Source organism: Alosa pseudoharengus, unplaced genomic scaffold (genome assembly GCF_046254945.1).
Source record: "Alosa pseudoharengus isolate Yale_2024_CS ecotype anadromous, Long Island Sound unplaced genomic scaffold, YU_APseudo_1.1 YU_APseudo_1.1_scf_14, whole genome shotgun sequence".
Lineage (NCBI taxonomy): Eukaryota > Metazoa > Chordata > Actinopteri > Clupeiformes > Clupeidae > Alosa > Alosa pseudoharengus.
Window position 1 is genome coordinate 11,747,655 of NW_027468609.1, and position 11,263 is coordinate 11,758,917.

General features: G+C 43.4%; 1 long non-coding RNA gene across 1 annotated transcript; it reads left to right on the top strand.

The window, feature by feature from the left end:
• Window positions 1-7,163: 7,163 nt before the first annotated feature.
• Window positions 7,164-7,530, top strand: LOC143122394 (uncharacterized). The gene is made up of 2 exons (XR_012986659.1): window positions 7,164-7,200; window positions 7,443-7,530. It is a non-coding gene; the product is annotated as an uncharacterized LOC143122394 (long non-coding RNA).
• The last annotated feature ends 3,733 nt before the right edge of the window (window positions 7,531-11,263 follow it).

Sequence of the window (11,263 nt, forward strand, 5' to 3'; positions counted from 1 at the left end):
CAAGTGTATTGAAAATGTACTTAAAAGGCATTACAATATAACTAATAATAGTGTAGGAGTGTATTTTGAATACACTCTTATCATCCTCATTTCTATTCATTTGGCATGCTTCTGTAATATTTTAAATTAACTTCAAATGTACTTCCTGACTACAATAAGTGCCTTGAAAGTTTGCAGTTATGTTAATAAAAGTATAGTCTTAAGATACTTTAAGCATTATAAAGGCATGCAATTTAAGTATAATATTAGTGTGCTTTAAAATTGTACTATTAGTACTCTCCTACCTATTCTGTTACATGACAAATTACACTTTGATTATGAGAAAAACATTTTATTGACATGAATGAAAACAAAACATAATATTCATCCATAACAAAAGTAAAACATTTTTCTGAAAGTTATGGATCTCTTGAGCATATCTTTTCAAGTTGGATGTGGTAATGCGATAAAACATGCATTTGGCCGTATTATATTATTTCACATGCATAGATTTTTCGAGTGGCTGTTTGGAGCGCTGGTCAGATTCCTCCTCGCTCGCAGCATTTTTTTTCATGCTTGGGGAGCAGTTTCCTCTGAGTGCGCACGCGCAGAGAGAATTTGCGCGCACACATTTAATATCTACGTGTGTGAAATAATATATAATATAATACACCTGAATGCATGTTTCATCGCGCAAGTGCTTTTTGCCACTATTGTGTCGCGATACTCTACAGCCTCATTGGTAGACCATCAATTCAAAATGCAGATTTCATGAAAAACAAAAGTTGTTTACCCTCCTAGGTGAGAGAATTTGCCCTCTAAGCTTGAAATTGTTTACTGGACACCCAGCCTACAGCCAACAACTTAACAGTCTAACATGGCTAAATGTGTAATGCATGATCATTTATTGCTTATTTGTTTGCAAAGTCTTCTGGCCCAGAAAGAAAACCATGGTGGTTACGGATCATGGCTGAGGAGGAAAGGTACAGCTGGTAGAGTTGTGCAGTGAGTGAACTTCCCTTCCAATACTGAGATGTGGTGGCAAAAGCTGTGGTAGCTAGCTTCCTTACTAGCACACCATCTTCCAGTCCAAGATGCATAAAGTTTTCGGTGGCAACCCGGGGCTGGACAGCAGTCAAATGCATTGACCTTGGTATTAGAGAATTTGTCTCTGTTGTCTGTGAACAGAAAGAAGATGGAAAACATTTTACAAGATAAACAATATTTTACACATAAATCCATTGGCAATGATGAGATTAATACAGATTATCTGTACCTATTTGACATTTACTTTTTATGGGTCAAATAGGTATTGACACCATCTGTTTGCCATCCTGGTATGGGTAGACCTGGCCAGGTAGTCTTTCCTTAAAGCGTTGTGCACCTTGGCACCGATATGAGTGCAACCACCCTGTTTTCTGCATTTGATTACCTTAGATTCCTTTGTTTCCAATACAACCGTATTATCGTTTTCGGGTCAAATGGCATTTTAAATGGGAGTCGTAGGGGCACTAGCCTACTATTTTGATGAATGAATCAAAATCATCATGTATCAAAATAGTTCTGCCCCTACGACTCCCATTCAAAATGGCATTTGACCCAGAAACGACAATACAGTCAAGCTTAATGGTGGCGCTTCTGACTTAATTATGCTTTCAAACGAAAGTTTGACTCAGGTACATTCACAAAAAGACCCTAGGTTGCATTTTGGCTTGAGTTATGCTTTAAGAGTAATGGGATAAGGTCCTGGATGAAGAATATACCTTTACTGCTGATTATTTGAGGCGTTCAGACATCTCGGTTTCAAAACTGTCCAGGAACACCTGTAAAAACATAGTTAGGCTACAGATTAAAACTAGGTAAATTACAAACACTACCATGAAATGAACTTGAATGCTAAATAATTAAAAAAAAAACTAAATCTATCGCATAAACCAAGGCATAATAACAATCATGTAGCCTAAGCTTCATAGCACTAACTCAGTAGAACACCAGGTTTAATTCCCCCTCTAATATCAATGGTGGAAAAAAACGTTCTACTTCATAAAATGCATGTAATTTGTCCTGTAGACTCATTTTAAAAGATGTCTCCACGATTAAAGAAAAAAACAGCTACAATGTCATTAGCATGCCTAATGAATGTGAAGTGTGACTAGCCTAGCACTATCCTCCTTTCTGTGAGTTAACTTAGCCTACACCACACATAATATTGTAGCGTCGGCGCATAAAGACTGTGTTAGCGTTCTCCACCGAAAGGCATGCTGGGACTCGAGGGTGAACAATCGGGGGGTTTATGTCTGTATTTCTCCTTAGTTATAAGTGTAAAGTTAGCGTCTTTAGTGTGACATGTTTCCCTTTTAGTTCTCCCTCGTGTGTGATCCTTTTTGTGTGGGGGGCTGCGACCTCCCCTGTATGTGTAGTGTGTGTGCGTGCTTGACCTGCCCTGTTTGCATTGTGTTCTGTGTCTTGGTCTATCTGTGTCCCGGCTCTCGTTCCCAGTGAATAAACCTTTTGATTGGACAACTGTGTGGTTCGCTATCAAAACGTTACATTGGTGTCAGAAGCGACTTACGAACATGGCCTCCACTCAGCGGGAGCAGCTGGGAGCGGGAGACCTCATCACTGGGTGGAGGCCCACGCAAGAGGATGCAGAGAGAGCCCTTGTAAGGGCTACTGAAAAGTTCGGGGCCTTCTATCGCTACTGCCGACGGAGGAGAGGAGCTTTCGGTTGGAGCTGCCTGCGGCCATGGGAGAAGTTCTTGCCGGAAGAGGAGCCTGAAGAAGCGTTCGCGGAGAGGACGGCGATGGCCTGGGCGCTGACTCCACGGCGAGCCGCGACGCGTGAACAGAGAGGGAGTGCGGCGAGGAAGAGGTTCCTAGACGATGGACGGTTGGCGGAGCCGCTGAGGGCAGCGAACTCACGACGGTGGGGCAGCTTCGACGGAAGGACTCTCTAGTGTGTGACTGTTTTGGTGTGTGCTAACTTTTGGGTGCGTGTGAGGGGCACCGTGCAGTGCTAGGCGCTAGTTCTAGTTGGCCTGTTGGCCGGCGCCTTTTTAAAAAAAAAAGGAAAAAAAAAGTTCGTTGTGTGGAGTTCGATAGCACGACCATCTCGGGGGTCGTGCCTTCGCCGAGGCCGCGAAGGAGTGGAACGGGCCGGGAACAGAGCAGTACGGCTCTGCGAGATGGCAACACGAGGAGGGACGCCGAAGACGGTAGCTGCAGCGGGAGAGCTCAGCGCGGTCCGGTTGCTGTGGAGTCGGTGCCTGTCTGTCCCGGTCGGCGACTCGACGGAGCGGAGTGGCGTTGGTGCAGCTTCATCTGGCCCCCCTCGAACCCCGGTGCTTGGTACAGTGTCGACGGTTGTAAGGCCACCTAGGGCCCCGTCTGGAGAGGAGGAGTGCCGTGGTGACACGCCGCGGAAAGTGCAGCCTGAGGGCGGCTGCTGAGAGGGAGCTGGTGACGAGCGGGTCGGCCACGTGGCTGCTAGCACGCCCGAACTGGATTGCTAGCAGCGTGGCGCCCCGTTGAGTGAGCTCCTGCGGCGCGTGCACCCCACGTGAGTTGGCGGAACTGTCGCACTGGACTGAGTGGCGGGCGACGCGCGCCGACGCTAGCATGTGGCTACCTCGTGGTCGTTGCCGAGGACGGCAACGGCTTGTTGGGGGAGCTATGTAGCGTCGGCGCATAAAGACTGTGTTAGCGTTCTCCACCGAAAGGCATGCTGGGACTCGAGGGTGAACAATCGGGGGGTTTATGTCTGTATTTCTCCTTAGTTATAAGTGTAAAGTTAGCGTCTTTAGTGTGACATGTTTCCCTTTTAGTTCTCGTGTGTGATCCTTTTTGTGTGGGGGGCTGCGACCTCCCCTGTATGTGTAGTGTGTGTGCGTGCTTGACCTGCCCTGTTTGCATTGTGTTCTGTGTCTTGGTCTATCTGTGTCCCGGCTCTCGTTCCCAGTGAATAAACCTTTTGATTGGACAACTGTGTGGTTCGCTATCAAAACGTTACAATATTAAAGAACATTGGTGAACTTTAGGCAAACGTTGCTTAATAAAGAACACACTTTCTTCCATCATAGTTTGTCTAACGTTAGTGCTAGCCAACGCTTGTCAATAATCCCACAAACACAAAGCAGGCTAATGTAGTTTTCTTCTTGATAGGGATCTGGTCGACGTATATAATGTTAACGTTAGCTAAATTAGCTAACGTGATCTGGCATTGCTAGCTTGTACTAGCAAGGATAAAAACAAACTCTTGAAAGATTGCTAAGCCATCAATTTAACTTCTCCAAAGACTACCGAAGGTCATAAAGAGTAAGCTACATCAGAATAATTTAACAATATGCTTTGGGACTCACCTGATAACGAATAACTTGGCACTTTAGATCCAACTGGCTTCAGTCCTTGTTATCTCATATGACGAGTCCTTCTGGCTCTGTAGGACCAACGTCTCTGGCACAGACTAGAATTTATGGTATCTTTAATTTGGACAAACCTAATACGGACCGTAAACGTATGCATTTTCTGGCCTCTACAGTCCATCTGTCTTGCAAATAAAGTTAACTTACAAGCATAGACTGTATGAAATAACGTTAATGTTTGCTCACACCACGTTTTGCTCGAAAGCTGCACAGATCCGCCCACTCCATTTCAAATTCAAACAGCCATGTTATTGGTCAACTGGACTGATACATTTAACTGTGTATAAATTTAACAAAATGCCACATTCATCCTCTCACAACCTCTACTACATCACAAACGTATAGGCTACTACCTTACTAAGACACAAAATCAACAAAAGAATATAAAAATAATATAAAAATATTATTTGATGACCAAAACTGATAGATCAGTATGTCTCTAGGCTAGGTTATTGCACATTGCCATCCATGCGGCTGACATCAGGCCTAAAAGCTACACACATTAGTATTTTATTAAAGGTGAGATGACTATGAAACTATACAAACAATGTATTAGGCCTACCAAAAAAATATACTTTCCATAAGTACACTATATTGCAACTCTAAGTATTAGCAATTTAATACACTTAAACTAAATAAACTTCTTTACCATTTAAAATACACTAACAACAAAGTACACTTTTAAAAACTACATTACAAAAACACTTTGAATATTGCACAATAAGTATATTTAATTTTAGTACACTGAAGTTGAACTTAATACTATGACTATGAAACTATACAAACAATGTATTAGGCCTACCAAAAAATATACTTTCCATAAGTACACTATATTACAACTCTTAAGTATTAGCAATTTAATACACTTAAATTAAATAAACTTATTTACCATTTAAAATACACTAACAACAAAGTACACTTTTAAAAAGTACATTACAAAAACACTTTGAATATTGCACAATAAGTATATTTAATTTTAGTACACTGAAGTTGAACTTAATACCATCTACTTTGAAGTACACTTTCTAAAAGTACACATTAAACATACTTTACATAAAGTACAAAACGTGTAAGCATACTTGCTTTATACTTCATGTACTTTAATTATATTTCTAACACACTAAAGTATACTACTTTTTTACCTGGGGTACTGGACCCCCCGAAAGGAGGGTAGGGCAGACACAGTTTTCTGTGAATATCTTGAGAACTGTAGGGCCTAGGATGACCAATTTTGTTCCGTATGTTTGCCTTCAGGGGTCATGTTAACCCTTTCCATATGCACACATGTGCATAAACAGATACACACGCACACATACATTCACAGTAATCATACGTATGACACATACTCACACAGTAGACATATGTACGCATGCATGCACACAAACACAGGCACATACGCAGGCACACACACAAGCACGCACACATACACACACACACACGCACACCCACACACATAAACATAAACATGTACACGCACACATGCACACAATTCAAGAATTCTCAGAATTATGAACAGGCACGATGGGGGTGGGGTTGTATAAAATGAATTTTACATGTGAAATCTATGAACTAATCATGTTTTGGTACTTGTTTTCTAGAAGATACCAGTGAGAATTGAGTGTGGATAATGCAATTTAGTGCGACAGTTAGAATCATATAGGCCTTTCAGCGTGATTTATTTTTGTGGAAAAAATGTGCTGGACTGGGCGGCGGTCATATTTTGTACCGCTCTGCGGTACATCTAGTTATTAAGCAGATTTAGCCCACTTTTAGAAGCAATAGGAGACTGGTTGGGTAAAAAAAAAAAACATGTAAAAATTGATGTAATTTGCATTGTACTGTCGGCACTTTTTCTTGCTATCCGCCATGTTCGTTTGTGTTGTTTTATTAAAGATGAAGACGTCACAGTGAATTGTGTACATTTTTATTGGTTATTGAACTGTTAAGCCGCAAACTTGGGTCATGTTTATCTGCGTTACTATAGAGATGACGATAGCTGGGGCTGGGGGACATGAGTCCGGGCGTGTGCAGGCCCGAACTGCACCACTGAGCATAGATAAACAGTAAAATGTAGCTGGGACGGTAGAGGGGTTAGAAACCCCCCAGATAGCAATTTCCTTTGGGCCAGATCCGCATAAAAGCCTTTAGATCCGCCTGTAGCGGACATACGGTATCTGACTGTGGGCCAGGTCTGCTCCTGATACAGGTTTCAGCTCTGCTAGCAATGCTGTTTTATCACCGGTTTACAGATTTGTCCCAGGTCCAATTTCCGCAACTCAACTGGAAGTCAGGAGATGCTTTTAAAATACAAAACACTGATTTGGCCCAAACCTGTGATACGGATATGAACCGAAGGACCATTTTTTCACAGCAGACCCAGGTGGTAATGATATTAATTAAGGTGCTGATTCTGCTAAATTGACTGTCCTTTCCCTACTTCATTGTCAACTGAAAAAAAAAAAGAAGGTATTTTGGAATGGCACAAATTTAGAAACCATGGGGGTGCACTATGTTCCCATGGCCACTTCATTTCTACAGTAAGGCTGGAAAAGAAGATATAGTTGGCTCAATATTGATCATATGTTCGTTTCATTATTTTTATTATTACCTAGCAGTGGTAAAAGTAGTCAATTGTTGTTTGTGTCAGATCTAACAGTGCTATGAGACAACCCCATATTCTTTCCACGCATGCAGAAGTCCAAGCAGTAACGTTAATCAAGGATCTTTGGTTTGCTCACTATCAATCTTTTGACATGATTTGCCAACCTGGGGTTGGACTAGGACAGCCCAACTTTTCAAGGTAGGTTATCTGCTTTTTATCTCTGTTTTATTCAGAGACAACAAGCAACCGAGCGATTGATAACTTTAAGGTTATACTTTCCAGCAATATGGGCTAGCCTACTACCTTAGCCATCACAATAACTATTTTGGAAAAAACATTGATAACGCTAACAGGATCACTGATGATAAAAACGAGTGTAATTGTGACTACCTATTTTCAAAAAGGAATAAATGGCTAATGTTTATTTTGTGTTGTTTCAGATTGACCATGGAGATGACTGAGGAAGACAGCCTGAATATCGATGGGAACAGTGGAATTAACACGACTTAAACTTTGTCTGGGATTGCACTTCTACAGCCAGGTTGTTGAATAAAAAAATAATTAGACACTTATGTGTAAAGTTTTTTTTACCCCCCTCTTGTTTGTAGCCTAGCTTATGTTTATCAGTTGAGCTGTTGGGAAAACGTTACGAACTTTAGCCTGGGTGAACCTATAACGAACATGTTAGCAAATGTGTAGCAAACAGATTTTTCAGGATAATTAGGCCTAATTACCAATCACATTTCACATGTCAAATAAAGCCAGCTGATGTCTGATAAACGGGTCCGTACCACACACAATAAGCGGACCCGTATTGCATATGATAAGCAGATCTGGAACACGTCAGTAACACAGACTACCATACGGAACTGGGCCAGTCTTAGCCCTTATTGGTACCAGATCCGTCAAACGGATCCAGACCAATTTTGGACCGATGTGCGTTTGGACGCCGGATCAGGTCCATTATGCAGATCCGTGCCGGACGTTGAGGTAGGTGTGGCCCAGTTTCGTCCCAGTGTATGTTTGCTATCTGGGCCATGAATGAAAATAGCCTATTTATTTCAGGTAGCCTATTTTTGCACCAAAAATATGTGAAAACCATGAAAGTTTAAAATAAAAAAAAATAAAAAACTCTCACGTTCCCAGCGCCCCCCTAGGTTGTACGAATGCCCCCCAGGGGGTACCGCCCCCGTTGAGAAACCCTAACCTAAAGTGTGTTGAAACATGATACCGAGTGTGAACGTATGTCTCATAGCTCATCTCGGCTTGTCCCCTGCACTCTGAAATCTGACGCTAGTTAGCCGATGCTACCAACAGGTTTTCTAAGGGGGTGTCTCGGGCATCAGCCTAGCCATGCAAATAAATAAAAACGTGGCTAACAAGCCATATCCCCCCGGCTAACATTGAGCTGCCCGGCTTCAGTGTAGCTCGTTTGGACAGAGACAATAAACTTTCTGGCAAAAAGAAGGGAGGTGGATTGGTGCTATACATAAACAACAGATGGTGCAATCCCGGACATGTTGTTACTAGCGGTCAGTGAAGGAGACTGTATGCTGTACGGACATGGAGTTACTAGCGGTCAGTCTACGACCATACTACATGCCGAGGGAGTTCTCGCGCGCTATTGTTGTCTGTGTTTACGTTCCGCCACAAGCCCTCTCGGACACAGCGTGTGATGTCATTCACTCTACAGTTGCAAGGCTCCAAACTCAACACACTTATGCCTTCTTTGCGATCTCTGGTGACTTCAATCACATTACACTGGATTCCACCCTCACAAACTTCTACCAGTTTTGTTGACTGCCCAACTAGGAAAAACAGGACAATAGACCTCATGTATGCAAACGTGATAGTGATAGGAAGTTGGACCACAACCTCATTCATCTTCAGCCAATTTACAAGCCAAAAGTTCAGAGGCTACCAGTTGCCACATGCACCTTCAGGAACTGGACACCAGAAGCGGATGAGGCTCTGAGAGACTGCTGTGAGTCCACTGACTGGAGTGTGCTACAGAATGGAGAGGACTTAGAGGAGGTCACAAATTGCACTACTGACTATCTGAACTTTTGTTGTTCCCACAAGAACTGTACGCTGCTATCCAAATAACAAGCCTTGGATAACCAGTAATGTCAAGACCCTTCTCAATAGGAAAAAGATGGTGTTTAAAGAGGGGGACATGGCAGAGCTGAGGCGCATACAGGGGGAACTCAAGAATAAGCTGAAAGAGGCTAAGGAGGACTACAGAAGGAAGGTGGAACAGAAGTTGCAGGAGAACAACATGAAGGAGGTGTGGGACAGTATGAAGACCATCACTGGCCTTAAGAAGAGCAGCAGCTCTGTGGAGGGAGACCTGGACAGGGCGAACCAGTTGAACCACTTTTACAACAGGTTCGATTGCCCTGCACCAGCTCCAGACACTGCTCTTGTTTGCGTGCCTGCCCTACCCCCACCTCCCAGTCTCTCCAGCTCTGCATCCCGGTGATATCCAACGATCTGAGCCCCCATCACCCCTACGCCCTGCCCCCGCCTGATGCCTCCTTGCCCGTGCCTGTTGAGGTGTCCACGGCCATGGCAGCCTTGACAGGGACATCAAGGAGGTGGTCATCACTTATCTCCTACACAGGACACATTCTCACCTAGACAAGGGGGAAAGTGCTGGGAGAATCATGTTCATTGATTTCTCAAGTGCTTTTAACACCATCCAACCCCTCAGGCTGGGAGACAAGCTCTTGCAGATGGGTGTGGACGCTCACCTGGTATCCTGGATTACAGATTACCTGACGAGCGGCCACAGTTTGTCAGATTGAAGCACTGTCTCTCAGACACTGTGATCAGCAGCACCGGAGCTCCACAGGGAACTGTGCTTTCTCCAGTACTGTTCACCCTGTACACATCTGACTTCTGCTACAATACTGAGTCATGACACATGCAGAAGTTTTCAGATGATACTGCAATTGTGGGGTGTGTCAGGGATAAGCAGGAGGATGAATACAGAAGCCTGGTGGAGAACTTTGTGCAGTGGTGCAAACTCAACCACCTCCAATTCAACAATTCGAAGACCAAGGAGATGGTGGTGGATTTGGGTGGTCTAAGCCCGCTCTGCTACCTGCCCAGTCTCCATTGATGGGGTCAATGTGGAGGTGGTAAATACCTACAAGTATCTTGGCTTACAACTGGACAATAAACTGGACTGGTCAGCAAATACTGAAGCACTCTACTCTAAGAAAGGGCAGCGCAGGCTGTACTTCCTGAGGAGGCTGCGGTCCTTCAATGTCTGCAGTAAGCTCCTCGACAACCAGTCTGTTGTTGCCAGTGTCCTCTTCTAAGCTGTGGTATGCTGTGGAGGAGGCACAAAGAAGCTAGTAAGGAAAGCTGGCTCTGTCGTGGGAGCCGAACTGGAGTGCATCACTTCAATATCAGATAAAAGGACCCTGAGCAAACTGATCAACATCTTGGACAATGAGTGTCATCCACTCCACAGCACTATTATAAAACAAAAGAGCTTGATCAGCTGGAGACTTTGCTCACTGCCATGCACAACTGACAGGCTGAGAAAGTCATTTGTCCCCAGGGCCATTGAACTGTTCAGTGCTTCACTAAAGGGAAGAGGAGATATAGACTTCTCTGCATAGTCTGTCTGCCTCTCCACCCTCTCCATGTTTGAGTACTGACTGTCCACTACTGTTTTACTACTGTTTTACTACTGTCCACAGCCTAATGTTTTACTACTGTTTTACTGCTACACTGTTTTTCATGCTATTTAGCACACATGACCAATGGCTTCTGCTATAATACTGAATGGCTGTAACCCTATTTATTTATGATGGTCTCTAGACCTTATTCTTGCACTGCTGCACTGTTGGACTACTGTTGGACTACTTTTTGCACCTTCACCATGACACTCCCTCTCATAGAGCACCTTACCATGCACACAGAATTACAGGCCCAGTCCTGGCCCTGTCACTGCAAGTGCCTCATGCTTGATCATCCTTAAGCACACTGTGGATTTTTTTTAATTTAATTTATATAGTATATTTAGTATTTAGTTTTTTAGTTTTCTTATCTTCTACTGTCTTTATTGTACAGTGGAGTTTTGTTATATGTATATACTTATATTTACTCTTTCTGCTGTAAGTGCATGTTGTGTGTGATGTCTGTATGCTACTGAGACCTTGAATTTCCCCTTGGGGATCAATAAAGTATCTATCTAAATCACTGTTTTACACCATTTACGAGGCTTAAAGTAGCTCCACACTTCATT